The sequence below is a fragment of the Moschus berezovskii genome, chromosome 19 (genome assembly GCF_049115385.1).
Source record: "Moschus berezovskii isolate FMDL1 chromosome 19, NW_MosBer_1.0, whole genome shotgun sequence".
Lineage (NCBI taxonomy): Eukaryota > Metazoa > Chordata > Mammalia > Artiodactyla > Moschidae > Moschus > Moschus berezovskii.
The window spans coordinates 53,623,219-53,646,798 of record NC_142478.1 but is presented as its reverse complement, the minus strand read 5'-3'; the positions used below and the strand labels follow the sequence as shown (position 1 = coordinate 53,646,798).

Here is a 23,580-nt window from a genome sequence, read left to right as displayed (position 1 = left end):
AATTGTGGCGCACAGACTCAGTGGTTGCGATGTGCAGACTTCGTTGCCCTGCAGCATGTGGGATCTTAGTTCTCTGACCAGGTATTGAACCTGAGTCCCCTGCTTTGCAAGGTGGATTCTTAAATACTAGACCACCAGGGAAATCTTCCTGCCCATTTTAAAGCCATTAATAGCTTCCCCTTCAGCCAGGATGAGACCCAACTCCTCAGGCTGGCAAAGAGCCCCTTCCTGACCTCTTACTTACCACCTTCTATCGTCATAACCTGTTCTCTTTTCTTTATGTTCTTGTTTTTGGTTTTGGGGATTTTTGGCTATACCGTGGGGCATGTGTGATCTTGGTTCCCTAACCAAGGATTGAACCCACATCCCCTGCAGTGGAAGTGCAGTCTTAACCACAGGACTGCCAGAGAAGTCTCTCTTTCCTTGTTTTTAAATGCTTTGAGGTGCATGATGTTGGGCACCGCAGGAGCACTTGGTGAATGAATGAGGGGGTTAGTGGTGGGAGCATGAGGAATGGAGAGATTGGGTGGAATTTGCCTTTCCCAGTGGATTTCTAGGTTGAGTGCTGTCTCATCCTCGGTGACCTCAGCCAACCTCAGCTAGAACTCTGTTCTGACTGTTTTGAAGATCTCTTTCAAAAGGAGAGAGAGACTCAGGTTGAGTGACCAAAAAGCCTTCTATTAGGGGTATTGATCAGGGGAAATGGGTGCCTCTCACTCCCAAATCAACATTCTGGATATTGTCCTTTACATCCCTTGGCAGAACTTTAGTCTGAGACCTCCGTTAACCCATGATTTCCCTGGAAATCTCTACTTGCTATCTGAACACCTCCGAATCCTGAGTTGATACATGAAGAGAGCTTAAGATTTACATATTTGGGCTCAGTTGCAAGTGCTAGAATTCCCACCTAAAATGGCTGCTACAATAGGATTTTGTGATTTCATGTGACAAGAAATTTGGAGGTGGGTGTTTCCGTGGTTGGTTAATCTAGCAGCACAGTTGTGTCACTGTGGTGTGTGTTCTATCTTTCCACTCTATCATGCCCAGTTTGTTGGCTGTCATCCTCCAGCTTGTTTTCTCATGGCTGCAAGATGGCTGCAGCAGTTCTAGACATCACAAACTTATTTAGTTGTATACAAAGACTGGAAGGGAGGGAGGCTTCTCCTCATGTATCTTTCTTTTTTTTTTTTTGCTGGGAGAGAAGACCTTTTCAACTGGAAAGACAACTTTCCCTTCGAGTTTTCCTTTTAGATATCATCAGTAAGCAGTGGGTTCCATGCCTTTGCTCAAGAATTAGCACAGTCTGGGAAAGTGAATATTTGCTGTTATTTTTCAGACTTTCTACTGGGAGAAGGTCTTTGCTTTTAGGGAAGAAGGGTGGTCAACTAGCAGTGTTTGGCACACTCTTTAAAAGTGGGACCTGTCGAGGATTATGGCTTGATTTCTGCTTTGACTCCACTGGATGGCTTCCTCTTGATTGCTGGGGTGTTTATCAGATGGGCTTTGACTGATGCCCTTAGGTTCAGTTCAGTTCAGTTCAGTTCAGTCGCTCAGTCGTGTCCGACTCTCCGGGACCCCATGAATCACAGCACGCCAGGCCTCCCTGTCCATCACCAACTCCCGGAGTACACTCAAACTCATGTCCAGAGAGTCGGTGATGCCATCTAGCCATCTCATTCTCCGTCGTCCCCTTCTCCTCCCTCCCCCAACCCTTCCCAGCATCAGAGTCTTTTCCAGTGAGTCTGCATGAATAAAGTCCAAGCAAAAAGGGCTCCTAGGAGCACGTGGAAAAGTTCAAGGCAGGGAAACAAGAGTGTCCGGATGCAGTATCCCTAGCAACTTGTCTCCTTGTCTTTCCTCTGGGTTGGCATCATCTCCAGCAGGCTCTCCCTCCTGGTGGCAAGTTGACCACCAGCAGCTCCCAGCATCCATCCTGCTTGCTTAGTCTCTTCAGGGAGAACATGCTGTGTCCCATGGTGTCCAGCACAAGTCTTGGGGCTGCTCGTCACAGGCTCTGCTTGGAGTAATGTGGATCTCGTTCTCACCCTGAACCAATCTCTGCAGCCAGTTGTAAAAGTAGGGGATGGCTGGACCCACCTGAATGACTTGGACTTCGAGTATGAGAGAGGGTTCTTGGGGTGAAACAGGAGGGCAGAAACAAGAAGTGGCTAGGAAGTCCTGCTGGACCCTCCTGCTGGGCTGCAGCAGCCCCAGTGGGATGCCTGGACTTACACCCTCAGAAATTACTGTGTGGGTCTCAAATGGCCATCTCCACGGTTTACACACATGGAATTGATTTGGTTGAAACGTTGGACTGATCAAGTGCTGATGTTTTAAATTGAAGGACAAGCACAGTCTGTGGTTATCACTTTTGGTTTTGAGAGAATCAATTCTGCATTCTCTTTAGAAGAGATTTATAAAGTTACAAGAGAGAAAAAGCCCTTACATAACCAGAGTTACATAATTATCGGACACTCTGGCGTCCTCTTCTTTTTTTTCTTCACTTTCCGTTTGTGACCTCCCCAGGGATGTTAGAAGGACAAGGACCGTTGCTTTGGCATGACAATTTATGCTTATCTAATATCCTTCTAAAATCCATTCCATAATCTAAATAAATAATTGCTTCTTTTTATACTTTTTTTGTTGTTGAATTGTGAGATCAAATGAGGTGTGAAATACAAGCTCATGGACCGTGTTTGCCGGGCTAACAAAGTGAATCTATGAATATATCCCTAAACGAAACATCCCACTGAAAGCTGTAATCTCTGAATTGTGACAACCTTGGGCGGAATAGGGTTTTTAACAGAACATAATGCACACACTGCCTGAAGTTCTGTGATAAGAGTTAAAAATGTGTCATATGGGAAGATTCGATGGGCTCGGTGAGGAAGGCAGTAAAGGTCTTAATTTAAAATATTTTAATGAACACTCATTGTGAGGAAATGTGAATAATAAAGATGAAAACCACAAGATAAATAGTTGCATTGCCCAAAGAGGAGAAAGGAGGTTAGAAAAATAAGCAAATTTGAAAGTGTTTAGAACAGATAAAGCAAAACCAAGGGAAAGGAAAGCTGGATGAAATGAACTCTTGGTATGGAAACAATGTGCAACCAGCTAAGTTGAGGTGAGATTGTTCCTTCAGTGGTTTCCATCAGACTATTAGGACCCAAACACTGGAGAAAATAGGTTGCCACTTTTTGTATGGTCAGAAACCACATTGCAGAGCTCATCCTCCTCTGAAAGTTGGGAAAGAGAAGTTCTTGGGAATGCACCATGGAAACAGGAGTCTCTGTAGGAAAGAAAAGCCAAACCCTAAAATAGATTTCTTGAAAGAAATAGACACACCTCACATGACTATAACCCAGTTGAAAGAGAAATCGACCTCAAAGGTAAATGTTTACCATGAAGTGTTACCATGTTTGAACATCTGGATCCAATATTTTAGGAGTTTATCTTGACCTGCTCTAATCCAGAAATGATTATAACCAGTTGAACATAACAAGGGATTACCCTTTTTACTAACTCAACTAACCCATTGCTTGTGAAATTGAACAGTGGAAACCTTAAGGAATAAACAGTGGTAAGAGAAGAAAAGTCATCTCTAATCACATAAATGTCATGTGTCATTTTCTGGCTCCATGCAACATGAACCGGGCTAAATCTTTTATTGTGTTTAAAGTGCCTTATCCAAGTTAGAGAAGAAGAAGGAGGAGGAGGAGGAGAAAGAGAAGGAGGGGGAGGGGGGAATAGGAAGGAGAGGAAGAGGAAGAATGAAGAGGAGGAGGAAGAAGGGAGGGGGAGGAGGGAGGAGGGAGAAGACAGTTCAGTGATGGTCACGGTTGCCTCCGTTTCCGAGTGGATTTTCCCACCGGATTTAGTTCATGTTGGTTGCTTTCCTTCCATAAAATATTTTACTAAAACATAAACGATAGAACACATGGAACGTTTTAAGTGTCTCTGAGGATACTTTTGTGTAGTTTTGTTGTCTGTTCCTTATTCTTTTGAAGAAGTTCTTGAAAAACTATGTCATTCTCATTAGGTGCCCAGCACCACTGTCAGTCTTTGAGGGAACACACATTTTAAAAATCAGAAATATTAGAGCCTTGGGAGGCTAAAAACGATTGTCATTTCCAATCAATAGACGTGTAAATCGAGGTATAGTTTAAATGATTCCCCTAGGTCTCAGAACCAGTAAGTAGCCAATGCAGTTCACCCTTTGGGTCCCCACTCTTGTCCGTGACACTGGGCTCTTCACAAGGCCTGGGGAGATGCCCATGCTGTGCACACTCTTTCAGCTCTCTTGTCCCAAATGGACTGAAAACTCAGTAGAAAGCAGCACCCATAGCACTAGCAAGCCATCTACAATGTGGAAATACTCACTATAGTGCACTGAAGGGCGGCTCCTCAAGAGATGTTTCTACATCTGAATGCCTGGAACTTGTGAACTTGACCTTATTTGGAAAAAGGGTCTTTACAGAGGTAATTAAGAAATCTTGAGATGAGGTTGTCATCTTGGAGTATCTGGGTAGGCCTTCAGTCCAACGATGTGTCCTTCTAAGATCGACACACAGAGAAAAAGCCCATGTGAAGATGGAGGCAGACGTGAGAGAGATACAGCCTCAAGTCAAGGAAGCCTGGGACCACCAGGGGCTGGAGAAAGCAATGAATGGGTTCTCCCCCAGAGACCCTGATGACACCTTGGTTTTGGAGTTCTATCTTACAGAACTGTGATAGTTCCATTGCTTTAGGTCATTACATTTGTGGTAATTTGTTGAAGCAGCCTTAGGAAACAAATACAAGGGGCTTAATGACTACTTGGTGAATGAGTCAATCAAGGCATGTCAGTCCTGGATGTGTATCTGAATAGCCTGGGAGTCTCTAAAAACACATGTTCCTTAAACCTTAGCCCTAACTGGGTCACAGGCATTACTATTAAAAACAAAAAAACCTCCCTAGGTGATTCTTTTTATTTAAAAACATTTATTAATTTGTTTGTCTGCGTTGGGTCTTAGTTGGGTCATGCAGAATCTTTTGTTGTGGTGCAGAGATTCTCTAGTTTTGGTGTGTGGGCTCGGTAGTTTTGGCTTGCGGACTTTTGTTGCCCCACTGCATGTGAGATCTTAGTTCCAGGACCTGGGATTGAACCCACGTCCCCTGCATTGCAAGGGGGGTTTTTAACCACTGGATCATCAGGGAAGTCCCTCCACAGGTGATTTTAATGTGTCACCAGGGATACAGGAATAAACGAAATATTAATGAATTTAAGCACCATCAAAAGATAGAGGTACCTGTTTTTTAAAGCAATTTTAAGATTGGAAAATAATGGAACTTAGAATACAGAATTCTTGGATTTACAGTAGCGTTTGTCACTGCACACCTGGAGACCTCTAAGTACCAGCTGTCAGAATAGTTCAAAACCAAGATTTGATGTATAGAAATGCATCATGTTGTTTGTAATTCTCTCTAGAAAGTGGCCACAGAAATCACCTATAGGAAATGGAGAACCCCTTCCCTCCCCCTAAAACGGATCAGACGAGTGAAAGAAAAGGAAAAAAAAATGTTCTAAAAATATTTCACCTCTTTTGCTAACCAGTAGGAAACTCTTTGTTCATTTATGCTGCTGGCCAGTTTCAGCCTAAGTGTAATAGAAAGCCTCTTACTTCAACAGTAATAGGTGTTTGGTTGTAGAAAATACAACTTAGTAAAAGAGAGAAGATAAAAGTCATCACTGAACCAGTGTATGATTCACAGGTAACTATTGTTAATGTTTTGATGAGTCTACTTGTATATACTCATATGGGTTTATGGGTATATGAGTGTACAAAAATCCATGACTTTTTTCAATTTTAGAATTTCTTTACCTTTGAAGGTTGTTGTTTTCTGTAATATTGTAGAATAAATATATGGCAACATCTTTTCATGTCATTAGATATTTAACCATAAAAATAATTATCAACCCCTATTGCTCGGTTGGTAAAGAATCCACATGCAATGCAGGAGACCCCCGTTCGATTCCTGGGTTGGGAAGATCTGCTGGAGAAGGGATGCGCTACTCACTCCAGTATTCCTGGGCTTCCCTGGTGGCTCAGTTGGTAAAGAACTTGCCTGCAATACGGGAGACCTGTGTTTGATCCCTGGATTGGGAAGATCCCCTGGAGGAGGGAAAGGCTACCCATTCCACTATTCCAGTGTGAAGAGCTCCATGGACTGTATAGTCCATGGGGTCTCAAAGAGTCAGACAGGATGGAGCGGCTTTTACTTTCACTTGAAAAACTGGTAAAAGTGGTGGGTTTTCGCGCCCACCCCCCAGCCAATACAAATATGCATATATCAACATTTTTTTCTAACAATTTCAAGATTAATGGGGCCTTTCAATGGACTATAATTTTCAAAAAATATTTTTATTGATTTTTTTGGCTGCACTGGGTGTTAGTTGTGGCATGCTAGACCTTCAGTCTTTAGTTGTGGCATGTGAACTCTTAGTTGCAGCATGTGGAATCTAGTTCCCTGACCAGAGATTGAACCCAGGTCCCCTGCATTGAGAGCATGGAGTGTTAGCCACTGGACCACTAGGGGAGTCCCAGAACCTGTAATTTTTAATGTAATATCTAAAAGCGGTATGGTATTCTATTGATATTATAGAAGTGTATTCTGTTCTTTTACCAAGTTTCATTTTTTTCCTCTTTAAAGCATTGCTGCTGGCCGTTTTTGTTTTATTTTTCCTGCCTTTAAACATTCATTTTTTAAAAAAAGCACGAAGTTGTATATTCCTGTAGGTAAGTTTTTGGGAGAGAAAGCTAGAAGTGAATGGGTAGGTTCAAAAACATGACAGTGTTTCAAGTTTTTGCAGCTTTTGTGAAATTTTCCTGCCTGATTTATTTAAGAACGCTCATCTCTCTTTTGCCAATGTTGGGCATTGCCTTAAAAAGAGAATTTGATAGTTGAAATATGGCTGTCTTCTTGTAGGCTTAATTTGCATTGACTGTTTCTGGTGAAATTTAGCAGTTTTTCTCATGTTTAACTGCAAATGTTTTTCCCCACTTGTTGTCTTTAGTTTTTTAATTTTAGTTATTATGCTATGACTTTAGCGGGGTTCCCTGGTGGCTCAGAGGTTAAAGCGTCTGACTGCAATGCGGGAGACCTGGGTTCGATCCCTGGGTTGGGAAGATCCCCTGGAGAAGGAAATGGCAACCCACTCCAGCATTCTTGCCTGGAGAATCCCGTGGACAGAGGAGCCTGGTGGGCTACAGTCCATGGGGTCACAAAGAGTCGGACACGACTGAGCAACCTCACTCACTATGACTTTAGCAGCAATGTTGTTGGGTTTCGTGTTGTCCAATTAGTCACCATTTTCTTTCAAGTCAAGTGCTCCCAATGGGAGGAGGGATGGTGTGGGGACGAGCAGAACTCATAAGAGACTTTGTCAAAACCCACCCATCAGCCTGGCTTCTGATAGGTGTCAGAAAGAACCAGAACCAACTTTCATCTGGTTAAAGTTATGGTTAAAGAAAGAGACTGGTTAAAGTGGTGGAGAAAGACTTTATTCAAAAACCTTTTCAGCAAGGGAAGAGAGACCCCAGGGTGGAATTGGGCTCCGTTCCTAATGCAGTAAAGACAGCTGGGGATTTACAGCCAAGAAACAGAGTGGGCGTGGGGTCGGTAGATGGCAAACTGCTAGGAGACACTGAGAATAAGGGATTCTCACCAGACTGACCAAACCAGGTTCTTGCTGAGGGCAGACCAGAGCGGTCAAATGTCTAGTTTGGGCATGAGGAATTTGATTGGAGACAGAGGATGATCAGATATCAAGGATGGGGTGGGATATTCTAAACCGACTTAGGATTCTTGCTATAATTGGGCTACACAGATGGGGCAAGATAAGTCCATGGTCCAGAGGAGGGAGGGCTCAGAGATCCTGACTCAGGTTTGGTTAGGGAGAGTCTTTGTCAGTGATAGCAAGCAGAAGTGTCCCCTGCTGGCCTGTCAAAGACAGGTAGCATGAGTAGTAATTAAACCTTGGTTCTCTTAAGCCATACCCAAGTTCAATCCCTGGGTTGGGAAGATCTCCTGGAGAAGGATATGGCAACCCACTTCAGTATTCTTGCCTGGAAAATCCCATGGTAGGCTACAGTCCATGGGGTCGCAAAGAGTTGGACATGACTGAGCATCTTCACTGTCTCTTAAGCCATAGAGGGTTTTTTTTTTATTTTAATTGAAGTATAGTTGAATTGCAATATTGTATTAGTATCAGATGTATAGCAAAGTGATTCATATATATGTATGTGTATATATATTAAGATTGTTTACTATTATATGTTATTACAAGACATTGAATAAAGTTCACCCTGCTATACAGTAAATCCTAATTGCTTATCTATTTTATAGATAGTAGTTTGTATTTGTTAATCTCAAACTCCCAGTTTATCCCTCTCTGCCCACGTTTCCCCTTTGGTCACTATAAGTTTGTTTTCTATGTCTGTGAATCTGTTTCTGTTTTGTGAATAAGTTCATCCCTGTCATATTTTAGATGCCATATATAAGCTGTATCATATGACATTTTTCTTTCTCTGTCTCACTTCACTTAGCGTGATAAAGATGCATTCTTATTAACTAAGGTCCACAATATACATTAGGGTTCACTCTTTGTATTGTAAGGGGACTTACCAGGTGGCACTAGTGGTAAAGAACCCGCCTGCAATGCAGGAGACTTAAGAGACATGGGTTCAGTCCCTGGGTTGGAAAGATCCTCTGGAGGAGGGCAGAGCAACCCACTCCAGTATTCTTGCCTGGAGAATCCCATGGACAGAGGAGCATGGCGGGCTACAGTCCATGGGGTCGCAAAGGGTTGGACACGACTGAAGAGACAGCACACACTTTGTACTGTATATTCTCTGGATTTGGATAAATGAACAATGACAAGTGTCCATCATTCTAGTATCATACAGAATAGTTTCATTACCATAAAACTCCTTTGTGTTCTACGTATTCATCCCTCCCTTCCTCCCTCAAACCCTGATAACCCCTGATTTTGCTATTATCCTTCTAGTTTTGCCTTTTCCAGAATGTCATAAAGTTGAATTGCACAGAATGTAGACTTTTCAGGTTGACTTCTTTCACTGAGTAATATGCTTTTCAGGTTCCTCCATGTCTTTTTGTGGCTTGCTAGCTCATTTCTTTTCAAAATTGAATGATATTCTGTTGTCTGGATGAACCACTGTTTATTTATCCATTCACCTACTGAAGGACATCTTGATTGCTTCCAAGTTTTGGCAACTGGGAATAAAGCTTCCATAAACATCTGCGTGTGTATTTTTTTGTGGGCTTAAGTTTTCAGCTCCTTTGGGTAAACACCAAGGAGTGTGATTGCTGGATCTTATGGTAAGAGTACAACTGGTTTTGTATGAAGCTGCCAAACTGTCTTTGAAAGTGGCTGCACCATTTTGCATTGCCACCAACAATGAATAAGAACTCCTGTTGCTCTATATCCTCATGGGTATTTGGTTGTTAGTGTTTTGGATTTTACTCTAAGAGGTGTGTAGTGGTTTCTCATTGTTTTAATTTGCAACTCCCTAAGGAGAAGGCAATGGCAAGCCACTCCAGTACTATTGCCTGGAGAATCCCATGGATGGAGGAGCCTGGTAGGCTGCAGTCCATGGGGTCGCTAAGGGTCGGACATGACTGAGCGACTTCACTTTTCACTTTCACACATTGGAGAAGGAAATGGCGACCCACTCCCGTGTTCTTGCCTGGAGAATCCCAGGGACGGGGGAGCCTGGTGGGCTTCCGTCTATGGGGTCACACAGAGTCGGACACGACTGAAGTGACGCAGCAGCAGCAGCAGCAGCAGCAGCAGCAGCAGCAGCAGCAGCAGCAAGAAGATATAATGTGGAACATCTTTTCATGTGCTTGCTTTCGATTTGTATCTCTTCTTTGGTGAGGTGTCTGATCAGATCTGTAGCCCATTTTTTTAAAAATTGGGCTGTTATTTTCTTCTTCTTGTGTGTTGAGAGTTCTTGGTATATATTAGATACCAATTCTTTAACAGTTATGTGCTTTGTAAATACCTTCTCCTCTATGGCTTTTCTTCATTCTCTTAATCAAATATTCATTTTCAGTAGTGATACCATGTAGGGAATAAGTTAATAGGTTTCAAAGTGGCTATATTTAGATGACTAAGAAGTTTTCCTAATTCTCAGTATGCTGGCTTGGAACGGAAACATTAAAACATGTTTTAAATTAAGTTTAAAAAAATGTTTTTAGTCTACAAGGCATGTGGGATCCTAGTTCCCCGACCAGGGATCACACTCACAACCCTTGCATTGGAAGTGCAGAGTCTTAACCACTGGACCACTAGGGATGTCCTAGAGCAGAAACTTTTATAGTTGGGTGTCCAGGTATGGTTGCTAAAAACACGTGTCTACTTTACGCCTCTGGGGCGTCCTGCTGACCAGGCAGGCATCACTAACTGACGAATGTATTCCTGGTGGTATGCGGCTCATTCCTAGAAATTCCCTGTGGCTGCCTCATGGCCTCTCTGACTGTGATCTCTCTCCACTAATCCATTCCGTTACCAGCTGCCAGAGTAATCTTAAAATAGCGCTTTCATCACGACCTAGTGGCTCCCCATTGCCTGTCTCAGCGAGTCTGAACAATTGGCTTGACTTTTTACTGTCTTTAGAAGCAGGGCTCTCTCTCCCACAAGATGCTGGGAACTCTGGTGCGAGAGACAGAGGCTAGGTCTGCAAACTCAGCCAGTAGGTGGCGCTCTGCACAGTTTTAGGACAAGAGCCCAAGTGCAGTAGAACAAAGAAGAGGATTCAATGGAGGAAAAAGGCCTCTCAGAGGAAGTGACATTTGAATGGGCCCTTAAAGGATGTATGTAAATTCAAATGTAAACATGTCTGGGAAGGCGGCTTATTAAACCATTCTTTGTATAATACTAACACTGTATTGTATTCATTTTCAAGAATGCTTTTTAAAAACATTTTGTTGGAATATAGTTGCTTCGCAATGTTCTGTTAGTTTCTACTGCACAGCAAAGTGAATCAGCTGTAGGTATACATACATCCCCTCTTTTTTGGATTTCCTTCCCGTTTAGGTCACCACAGAGCACTGAGTAGAGTTCCCTGTTCTATACAGTGGATTCTCATTAGTTATTTATTTTATACATAGTAGCAATAGTATTTATACATCATTTCCAATCTCCCAATTCATCCCAGCCCCTCCTTTCCCTCTTGGAATCCATATGTCTGTTCTGTTTGTGTCTCTACTTCTGCTTTGCAAACAAGATTATCTATACCATCTTTCTAGATTCCACAAATGTGTGTTAATATATGGTACTTGTTTTTCTCTTCCTGACTTACTTCACTCTGTATGACCATTGCTGCTGCTGCAGCTGCTGCTAAGTCACTTCTGTCGTGTCCGACTCTGTGTGACCCCATAGATGGCAGCCCACCAGACTCCCCTGTCCCTGGGATTCTCCAGGCAGGAACACTGGAGTGGGTTGCCATTTCCTTCTCCAATGTGTGAAAGTGAAAGTGAAGTTGCTCAGTCATGTCTGACTCGTAGCAACCCCATGGACTGCAGCCTACCAGGCTCCTCCGTCCATGGGATTTTCTAGGCAAGAGTACTGGAGTGGCTTGCCATTGCCCATTGCTAAATCCATTCAAATCTCTGCAAATGGCACAATTTCGTTCTTTTTTATGGCTGAGTAATATTCCATTGTATATAGGTACCCAGCAATCCCACTCCTGGGCATATACCTGGAGAATACCATAATTCAAAAAGATACATGCACCCAAATGTTCATTGCAGCATTATTTACAATACATAGGACATGGAAGCAACCTAGATGTCCATCAACAGAGGTATGGATACATAATGTCCTTTAATGCAAAGTTTTATAGTGGTTGAATTGTCTGAGAATATGAAACATCTGTGGAGGATGGACCAGGATGGGGCCACTTTGAATAATACTGGAGAGGTGCCAATTTAGGAGGAGTTCTCAGGGTTGTTGGAAGCAAATTCTATTAAATGCAACACTTCCTGAGCTCTTACTGTGTGCTAGGTTCTATGCTATATATTATCTCCATGAATTATCAAAGTATCTCCTTGAAGAAGGTAGCATGACTAACCGCACTTACAGATGGGAAGAGTGAGGCTCAGATCTTAAGGGTCCACAGTCACAGAGCTAGGCCTGGCGGAGCTGGGATATGAACCCAGACTTCAAGATCCTAGAACAGTGCCTGCCACATAGTAGGCACTTGACAAATATATGCCAGATTATTCTAAGCCCAAGACTCCTTTCCCAGCACCAGAGAAAAAGAGAAGAGGGAGGTGCTGAAGAGAAATTCTGCCAAAGGTCAACACTTGGGTAGGATTTTGGTGGCCTCGCCAAATCCCTAATGAAAGCGATACTGTTCAAGGCTGCAGGAAGCTCAGCCTTGATTACTGCATTGCCAGCTTCATACATCATAAGTCCGTTGTGAAACAGAAATCGAGACTAGAATTTCTCTCAGACACTCAAGTATCATTGAGGTTTAGACGTGCCCTTTCTTACTGAGTGCAGATTTTATTTCTGCTGTGGGATTTGACTTCTGTAGTTCCCTGATGCAGGCAGAAATTGAGTCAGAGGAAATGGGAGGCTTTCTTTCCAAAGGTCTGCCCACATGGTGATCTGAGATCAGAGCCTTTGCACCAAATTTCTGACAGGCGGTTGATGAAATTAACTGAGGGAAACCGGCAAAGTTCATGCTTTTAGGAATGACTCTTTGTTTGACTTTTCAGGCTGGTATTTGTTAGAAACCCCAGCTGCTCCATTAAATCATTTTTTATGTCTTTATTGTGATGTATTTATTTACTTGTTTTGACATATTTATTATGATGACCTTATAGATGTCATTGACCAAACTGGCCTTTGGAACCAGGAAACCTTCAGATCTGGTGCAAGTCTTTGACAAAAGCAGTCAAATGAACCTTCAAGTGCTTCCTCCAACCCCTCATTGTTTCCTGGAGAAAATACTGTGTGATTCAAAAGTATTCATTTAACACTGTCTCAACCAAGCATCAGTTCCTTTATACCCACAGAAAAGGTAGTATGCCTGGTTTCCTTTCCTTTCCTGTATGAGCAGAAACCTCTGTGTCTTTTTTTCCCTCTATTTTTTTTGGTCGTGAGGCATGTGGCTCTTAGTTCCCTGACCAGGGGTTGTACCCATGTCCCTGGCAGTGGAAGAGTGGCATCTTAACCACTGGACCACCAGGGAAGTCCTAGAAATCTTTTGAAAGGATATTTGATTTGGTTTTATCCAGCCCCATAGCCAGTGTCCTCTGTTGCTTTCCGTGGGTACACGTGCAACGTGGCTTCATATTCTGTCATCTGTATCTGCGTGTAACTACTTAAGGCCACTTGACGCTATGTGCAGGAGGGACGTGCAGCCTTCCAACCATGAAGACGTTCCTCCGTCTTACCAGATGATCCACCTTTTTATTAGTAGACTTTATTTTTTCTTTTCTTTTTTCTTGTTTTTATTTTTGTTAGCTTTTTACTTTTTACTTTACATTCTATGTTTTGGATCAGTTTTAACTTTACAGAAAATTAAGCTGATAGTAAAGAAATTTCCTGTAGAAACTCCCCACCCTCTCCACACACAGTTTCCTCTATTATTAATGCTTTGCATTAGTATGTTACATTTGGTATATTTAATGAGCCAATAACGATATGTTATTACTGAGATGGCCAAAAGGTTAGTTCGTGTTTTTCCATAACATCTTAAAGAAAAGTCTGAACCAACTTTTTGACCAACCCACTATTAACAAAGCTCCTTACTTAATTCAGATTTTTAAAGGGTTTCACCTAATGTCCTTTCTCTCTCCTGGGATCCCACCAGGACACCACATCACATTGAGTCATCTTGTCTCCTCGGCCATGACAGTTTCTCACATGTACTTGTTGACCTTGACGGTTTCGGGGGGAATGTTGATCAGGTATTTTGTGGATGTCCCCCTATTGCAGTTTGCCTGGATTCTCCCCTCCGGGTTAGACTGGGATTGTAAGTTTTGGGAGGCAGACTATAGAGGTGAAGTTTCAATTTCATCACATCATACTGAGAGTACCTGTGACCAGCACCCCTCGTCACTGTTGATATTGACCTTGCTCACCGGTTGCAGCCAGTATTTGCTAGGTTTCTCTGCTGTGAAGCTATGCCATGCTCTTCTGTCTACACCGTCCTTTTTGGAAGAAGTTGCAATGCACCCCACACTTAAGGGTAGGAGTCATGGTCCCTTGTCGTGTGGGGGACTGTCTGCAAAATGTATTTGGAGTTCTTCTTGCTGCTACACTTTATACTTCTGACACTAATTGCACTTAATCCATAGGCTTCAGGACTATAGGACCTGTGTGTTTGTTCACATGGAGTCACTGTTGCCCAGAGCCATGCCTAGTGCATAGTAGGTGCTACTGCATGAATAAGGAAGGATGATCTAGTTAGGAACACCTCATCTCCTTGACATCCTGCCACCCCTAACAGAGAGGGACCGTAGCTGTCCAGAGAGCGAGGAAGCTGACTGCTCTCTGCTCTCTAAGTGGACAAGTTGTTTTCTTTCCTTTCCTTTCTCTAAGAACAGTTTCAAACCTATTTGAAAATATAGAGACTATTTAACAAATATCCACCTAATCTTTTGCATAGCTTTGTCACACTTTGATATTCCCCCAAATTTGCTGTAGACCTTAAAAAAACAAAAGCAAAAGGACTTCCCTGGTTGTTCAGTGGCTAGGGCTCTGTGTTTTCACTGCCCAGGGTGTGGGTTTGATCCCTGATTGGGGAACTAACATCTCTCAAGATGCATGGTACCGTCAAAAAACAAACAAGCAAAAACAAATGACCAAACTATCCTTATTGTTTTCCTCTTCTTTCCTCCTTAGATTTAACCACTATTCTGAAATACATGCTTATCTTTCTTATGAGTGTTCACTTAATTTTATTTTGTAGATACTGCTATGGTTCAAATGTTTGTCTCCCCTGCATCCCACATACACCCTGCTTCTGAAATGTATTTGCTGGAATCCTAATCTCCAAGGTGATGGTGTTAGAAGGAGAAGCCTTTGGGAGATCCTTATCAGTCATAAGGATGGAGCTTCCATGATGAGATTAGTGCCCTTATAAAAAAGACTCTAAGGATTTCCCCAGTGGTCCAGTGGTTAAGAGGACTTCCCAGGTGGCGCTAGTGGTAAAGAACTCACCTACCAATGCAGGAGACTCGGGTTTGATCCTTGGGTTGGGAAGATCCCCTGGAGGAGAGCACGGCAATCCACTTCAGTATTCTTGCCTGTAGAATCCCAAGGACAGAGGAACCTGGCAGGCTACAGTCAATAGGGTCACAAAGAGTTGGACATGATTGAAGCAACTGAACACACATGTACACTGCTGGTTAAGAATCCACCTGCCAATCTGGGGGACATGGTTTTCCCTGGTCTGGGACGATCCCACATGGAGCCCTAACCATTGGGAATTTCTGGCACCTTGATCTTTGACTTCCAGTCTCCGGAACTGGGAGAAATAATTTTCTGTTGCTTATAAGCCTCCCAGTAGGTGGCATTTTTGTTAGAGTAGCCCAAATGGACCAAGTTCCCTAGAACTGTGTTTGTCATGTTTTAAAACTATGTACATGACATCATGCTATCAGGATCATCCCGCAACTCGCCTCTTTTCCTCAGTGCAATATTTCCTAAATTAGATTTTTGCTCTTATAGATTTTACTGCCCATTCTTGTGCATGCAATCTTAATGGTTTGCACCAGGTCCTCTGGGATAATGGTTTTAAACTGAGGGTTGTGACTGCTAATGAGTAGTAACAAGTATATTTAAAAAAACAGAAATTGAATAGATTAGCACAGAATATAAAATATGAGAGTCTAAAGCATTTAATAAAAAAATATTATTTCATGTAACTTTAGTGTCCTTCGAGTATGATTTTTCTGAGTTGTAATTCAAAATTTATTCCTTGCTGGGGACCAGATTTTAAAAATGGGATGCCCAATCTCCAGGGTCTGTCCTAGCAATGGGATTGCACCCTCCTTGGGTGTAAATATCTTCAACTTTCTTCATGTCACCGAATGGCCCTCCAAAGTTGTTGTACTAATTAACAAGTTGTGTCTGAGTTTAGAAATTTCTTAACTTTTGGAAATGAGAGGAGTTTTTCAGAAATGTGTCCCTATCTGTCTTATTTGGGGTTGATGCTCTTCTGACTTAATTTTATGGATCTGCTGTTGGTGTTTGGTTGGGGAAACACTCATCTTAAAGTCTTGATATTTAATTTCTCTGCTGTCAAGAGGCAAGATGAAGTTATTCCTCTTTTTCAAAGAATGATTTAAGTAGGAAATAATGAATGCAAAATGCTGTAGTTAAACATCAGCAGATAAGCTGATGGATCGGTTGTCACTTGGATCTTGCTATAAAGGGAAAGAAAATGATATTTAATGATTTTCAAAAAATAAAAACAGCAGTGATGGATTCGATGCACTTTGATGCCGAGTGGCTCATTAGGGTGCACTGTTATTTTCCAGTTAATAAAGGCCCCTTGTATCTTCCCTTTGATTAGACAGTCGCAAAGCAGTGTCTTTGTTTTCAAGAGTCCCACCAGGTCCCCTCAACTGCATAGACATATAAGCTATTGGTACTTCGCATGGGGTCCATTGGCATCTCCTAAATACAGGTGGCAAATTGGTAGGCCTTAAACCTATTTTGTGTGGCCTGCTGAATGTTTTCTTTTTCCCTTCGATTTGGGCCAACATTAAAAAAAATGAGGAGATTTGGCTGCAAATACACATTTCTGGCTTCTCTGGGGAGGTTGGAAGTTCTGATAACATGAAGTCAGGCTGATAGCGAAAGATCACAACTGCCCATGCTGCCTTGGCCATTCGGTTTACAAGGGGGCTGTGCTCTTTTGTTTGCCACAGTCCCCTCCATGCCCTACTGTCACCTCCAAACTGCATGAAAGTTCTGAACCCAACTCCAATGCGTGTGTGTGTGTTGCGGGGTGGGGGTGGGGGGGTGGTTCCCACCACCACTGAGCAGTGCTCCCGCATCAACTGGGGTCCTATAATTCAACTGGATTCTGCCTCTGTCTACCTAGAGTCAGTGTGAGATCCCACAAGACTGCCCTCTCTTTTTCACTTAGATGCCAATTCCAAGTCCAGCTTGTCACCTGTGCTTCTGAGTTACTAGCTATGGATCGGAGGTTCTGATGACCTCCTCCTTGAGTTTGATTGATTTGCTACAGTAGCTCACAGAACTTACAGAAACATTTTACTTCCTAGATTACTTGTTGATTATAAAAGATGTAACTTAGCAATAGCCAAATGGAAGAAATGCATAGGGGCAAGGTATGGGGCAAGGGGGCCAAGCTTTCATGCTCTTTCCAGGCCACCACTCTCCCTAAATATGCACCAACCCAGAAGATCTCTGAACCCTATCCTTTTGGGTTTTTATGGAAGCTTCATTACATAGGAGTGAATGATTAAAAATCATTGACCATTGGCAAGTGATTATCCTCCAGCTTCTCTCCCTCCCTAGAATGTCAGGGTCGGGGGGCTGGACTGAAAATTCCAACCCTCCGGTCACATAGTTGGTTGCCCTGGTAACCAACCATCCTCACCATCCTCAAGTCATTTCCAAAAGTCACCTCACTAACAGAACAAAAGTCACCTTTATTATTCTCATCAGTTAGGAAGTTCCAAAGATTTTAGGAGCTCTGTGTCAGGAACAGAGAAAGAGACCAAATACATCTTTCTTACTATAAATTTGCAATATCACCCTGAGGTTGGCTATTGGCATTTATTGTTAAGCACATGGTGATGTTCTTCTTTTAGGAAATGTTTCTTGATATCACCACTTATTAGATATAGGACTGTAAATAAGTTATTTGAACTCCTGTGCCTCCATTTCCTCAACTTTAGAGAAAATTTTGTACCTACTGGTAGGGCTGTTGTAAGATTAAATTATTTTATCTTTCTAAACTGCTTACAACAGAGTTTGGCACAGAGCAAGTGACCTGTAAGTATTGCAGATTTAATATTATTATATTCACCTCTGTATTAAGACAGACGTAGTGATTCCTGTATGGTTGCTATGAAAAAATAAGATTTCCAGGTTGAAAGAAACAATTTAACACCCATTAGAAATAAACCTTTTCTCCACTGTGATACACAGAAGAGAGAGATGAATAAGAGTATAATGAACCAATAAAAGGGCAGCTATTTCAACAGGGTTTCTTTCTAAATGCAAATAAGCTGAATGTTGGTTTTGAGAATCACACTTGCGTGTTTCACCGGAGCAGGTCTCACACGCTGAGGATGTCTGCTGGCCCTTCTGGCCTTGAGATCCCCTGCACACCACCCACCATCTGTCTGTGGCAGCAGCAGCCCCCAGTGTGATCTGGAAAGAATCTCTCAGATCCAGGGAAAAGAGGGCTTTTTAGAAGCAGGTGTAGCCTGGGCTTTGAAAGCAGAGAACTGAGTTCCATCGTGGTTCCTCCATTTCTGATCAGCTGTGTGAATTGAGTCTGTCAGAAACTCTCTGAGCCTCTTCTATGAAGTGGGAATTTCCTTGTAGACTCACTGTGGGGATTAAATTAAAGCAAAATAGAAAGAACAGCTTAGCCTTTGTAAGTGCTCTCTTAACAGTTTACTCCTTCCTCAGAAATCCATCCTAAAGGGGTTGGGATTAGCAGACCCACATTACTATATATAAAACAGATAACCAACAAGGACCTAATGTGAAGCATATGGAACCATACTCAATATTTTGTAATAACTGATAAGGGAAAAGAATCTGTAAAAGGGTATATGTGTGTGTGTGTGTGTGTGTAAAACTTTGCTGTACACTGAAAGCTAACATAATACTGTAAATCAACTGTACTTCAATTTAAAAAAATCCACCCTAAAGACTTGAATCCAAATGCAGTGTTTTCAAAGATTTTTTTTCCCCAAAAAACTGATTTTCTTAACCCCAGATACACAATTAGGCAAATGAAATTGGATTGATCCTTAAAGAGAATTTCAAGGTATGTTCTGTTTTTCTCCCTAGAAACCCATTTGGATTCCACTTTTACTTGTTTCAAAGGCAACAGCAAATAAAGCAGTAGCTTTGCTAGGGGCCTGGATCATGATTTATCGAAAAGCCGAAAAGACCGCAAGTTTAGAAGGTATTTCGGGAGAGAAAATAGCTGTGAAATCTGGTATCTGTGTGCCGTTACTGCCTCTGGGAAAACCAAGCTGGTGATGTCTGAAATAGAGAAATAACAGACAGTTGTTCAAATTTCATGGCAGCCAGTGTGCCTACGATTGGGAATCTGAATGTTACCTATGAACTGGGGATGGTTTGGGAATTTGCCTGATTTGTCTGCAGGGAAGTAAATACTACAGTCATTGGAAATGGCAGTCTTTGGGGTCAGATCTGGGTTCAGATCCAGGCCCTGTCCTTTCCTGGCTGTGTGACCTCAGGCAGGTGGCTCAATCTCTCTGTTCCTCAGTTTCTCATCTGTGACATTGGAAAGAGAACAGTGCTTACCGTGAGGTGTGCTGTGGGGACTAAACGAGATAATTGTCTGAAGTTTTTTGTACAGAGCCAGGGACAGAGTAAACCCTCAATAAATGATCTCCTTAAAAAGATAGAAATTCTCAGTTTTCAACACCATGTACTCCGTGAGTGATATAAACACATTGTATATTTCAGTTTTCTAATAAAATTTAAAAAAAGAGAAAGTTATGATCAACCTAGACAACATATTAAGAATCAGAGATGTTACTTTGCCAACAGAGGTCTGTCTAGTCAAGGCTATGGTTTAGTTTTTTTTTTTTTTAAAGATAGAAGTTCTAATTAGGAACAAGGAGCAAATGCTCCTTAAGGAACTCCACCCGACCTGAGCTGAGATCAGGGGAGGGGTGTTTCTCTGCGGCAACTTTTGATCATCGTTCGTAGAATCAGTCTATCCTTCAAGGAGGGTTGAATTTTGGATACAGACATACATCCTGTTCTATGAAATCTCCAGATACTAAGTTAAGTTTTGACACATGTTGAGGGAGTGGGCCAATGAAGATGATCGGAGGGTCAAAACTGGCCCCTGCTTTGCCGTTGCCAGCTGTCAGACACTGAGAGATCCCTCTGAATTGTAGGAAGTAGCCCGAGGGATGGGTCTGACTGTCCACTTTCTCCTTATCTGGGGTTACAATCAGATTTTCATTTATAATTATGATCAGAACCAGGAGTCTCTGAGTGGCTCCTCTGGGTGATGCACTTTTATTATTTTTCTTCTCCGAGGTAGAGAATGGGCTTCTGCTGGGTTTCCTTTACCCCACCCCTAGCCGGAGACCCAGACTGCAGTGGATATTATTCCTTGCGGTTCTAGAGAAATCCACCAGATACAACTGTGGTGCGAGAGTGGGCTGTTTGTAATGTTCAGGTCTATGGGAAAAACATTTTTGAGCATCTGTGGCTGGAAACTTGCTTTATGTGATGCAGGGAGGGAGTGTAGTGTGATCTGTTTCTCTGTGAACTCTAGCAGAGCCAGAACTTCCTAAGGATGGAATGGGGGTGCTGATTTGATCTCCTCTGTGGTTACCTGTTGGTAACTTGTTAGGAAGGACTGACTGGATTTCTGCTTTAGAGGAGTTTCAGAGGGTCTGGGTTTTTTTCCCCCTGTTCTGTTTCCTTGGGAACAGTTCTTTCTTAAGATAGAAAGCGAATTTATCTTAAATTGAAATAGAAACATTATAATTAAACATTTACAACCAAAGGAGATTTATAGCTATGGTGGTTACATTTTTCATTGTCAACAGATGCCACTGAAACTAAATTACCCATTGGAACTGTAAGAAAGAAAAATTTTTTTGTTTGTTTTTTTTCAAAACGTCTGCTAACAATGGTAGTCTTTATTCTATTTGTTTTCTCTGGTGCCTTAGTGACAATAAAATAGAAGGCAGTCGTGCACCGTGAAATTGAGCTGAATTGGAAAGGGCAAGGCTGGTGAAAGTGTATTTTTTCCCTTGGTAATTTATTAAAGTTACTTTCACAGTGACTTGGGAAGGTAACTATGTCAGAAAAGGTCCTTTCTATTTGGGATCTCTGCTGGGTTGAGGAAAGTGTCATTTTTTTTTTTTTTTTTTTCACTTTTAGCTTTCTCCCCTTTTTTTCTCTTAAAGATGAGAGTAGGTCATTGATTGACCTTATTTGCATACAAAAGACTTGGAGGCTGTAATAGGACAAAACACTCCTAATTACCGGAATGACATCTCTCTTTTATACAGACATCTGTGGTTTGCATGGAACATTCTTCTTTATTTCACTCCGTGTAGTGTGAAAAGTAATGCAAGGTCATTGTCAGAAAACAGAAAAACAGAAAGCACAAAGAATCACCGTTACCATTTTTTCCTAGTTCCACTTAATGTTCTTATTCTCCAAATTTATTACATTCTGTAAAACAATTTTCTCTCCTGCATTTCTTGATTTAGCATTTCATCACAGGCATTTACAAATATAATTGTAAACTTTTTGTAAGCCTTTCAATAGCTCCTCACTGTTTCTTCAGACAAGTATTGTATCATTTACTTAATTTCTCGAATGGGGCCAGTTAGGTTGTTTCTAAATAATTTTCTCATCTAAATAACGCTTTGTTTTTTAGCTTATTTTCTTAGGTTCATTTGCAGAAGTGATGGTACAGGATATTGATATTTTAAAGGCTTATTCAATGCTTTGGAAAATTGCTTCTCTGAAAGTATTAGCTAATACTTGTGATAGTCAGTTTTATGCATTAACTTGGCTAGACTATAGCTCCTGGTCGTTCAATCTAATCTAGGTATTGCTATGAGCTATATTGTTGATGTGTTTGACCTTCATCATCAGTTGACTTTAAAGGAGGTGACCCTGGATAATCTGATGGGCCTGATCTAATCAGTTGAAAAACTTTGGGATAACTTTTATTTGGCCTTTGTTAGTATTTTATTTAGTAATGTTTGTTCCACATAAATGTTTTTGTTGGTATGCAAATGCTTTTATCTTATTTTTGTTCTGTAAGAATTATTTACTTGGTTCAGTTCAGTTCAGTCGCTCAGTCGTGTCTGACTCTTTGTGACCCCATGAATCACAGCACACCAGGCCTCCCTGTCCATCACCAACTCCCAGAGTTCACTCAAACTCATGTCCACAGAGTCGGTGATGCCATCCAGCCATCTCATTCTCTGTCGTCCTCTTCTCCTCCCGCCCTCAATCCCTCCCAGCATCAGAGTCATTTCCAGTGACTCAACTCTTCTCATGAGGTGGCCAAAGTATGGAGTTTACTTGGTGGTAGAAATCTAAGTTGGCAGTTATTTTCTTTCAGCACTTTGATTATATCCTTATATTGTCTTCTGGCTTACATTGTTTGTGTTGAGAAGTTACTGCCAGTCTATTTTTACTTTCAAGATAATCTTCCCTTTTTCTGTAGCTGCTTTCTAAAAAATAAAAAATTCTTGAAGTACAATTTGGATACAATAAAGCACACCCACTTTAAATGTACATTTTGATGAGTTTTGACAAATTTATTCACCTGACTAATAAGTACCACTAGCAAGATGTATAACGTTGCCATGACAATGAAAGTTTTCCCTATTCCCTGCCCCTATTCCTAGGCAACCACTGACCTGGTTACCATCTCTATAGCTTAGACTGGCCTCTTCTACAGTTTAATATAGATGGAAAGATGTGTCTGGCATCTTTTGCTTAGCATCATGTTTTGAGATTTATTCATGATGTTGTATGTATTAATACGTCATTCCTTCTCCTCCCCCTGGTATAGATTTATCATCTATTTGCCTGTTCATGGACATTTAGGTTGTTTCCAGTTTCATGCTATTATGAATAGAACTCTCATAAAAATCTGTATACAAATCTTTGTGTGGAAAAATGTTCACATTTCACATGATTGAATACTCAGGATCACAGGATCATATGGTAGGTGTATGTTTAATTTCATAAGGAACTTCCAAATTGTTTTTCAGAGTGATTGTATCATTTTATACTTCCAGGAGAAGTATAGGAGAGTTTTAGTTGCTCCCACTCCTTGTCAACATTTGGCACTATCAGTCTTTAATTTTAGCCATTCTAGTGAGTATATGTAAGGGTATCTCATTGTGGTTTTATTTACACCTCCCTATCACCAACTCGATGGACATGAGTTTGAGTGAACTCCAGGAGTTGGTGATGGACAGGAGGCCTGGCGTGCTGTGATTCATGGGGTCGCAAAGAGTTGGACACGACTGAGCAACTGAGCTGAACTGAACTGAATAACTATATATTTTGACTATCTTTTCCTGTGCTTGTTTAGCATTCATTTATCATCTCTGTTGAAATGTTTGTCAAAATCCTTTATCCATTAGAAAAACATCAGGTTAACTCTTTTCTAATTATTAAGTTGTTAGAGCTGTTTTTGTATTCTGGACACTAGGATTTTATTAGATGCACATTGGCAAAATTTTCTCCTGGCTTCTGTTCTGATTTCTCGTTTCATTTTCTTACCAATGCCTGTTGAAGAACAAAAGTTTTAAAGTTGT

General features: G+C 41.6%; 1 protein-coding gene across 1 annotated transcript in view; it reads left to right on the top strand.

Moving 5' to 3' along the window:
- TMEM132B (transmembrane protein 132B) overlaps window positions 1–23,580 on the top strand; it is a 234,353-nt gene that overhangs the window by 58,090 nt on the left and 152,683 nt on the right. The gene's annotated exons all lie outside the window — the stretch shown is intronic.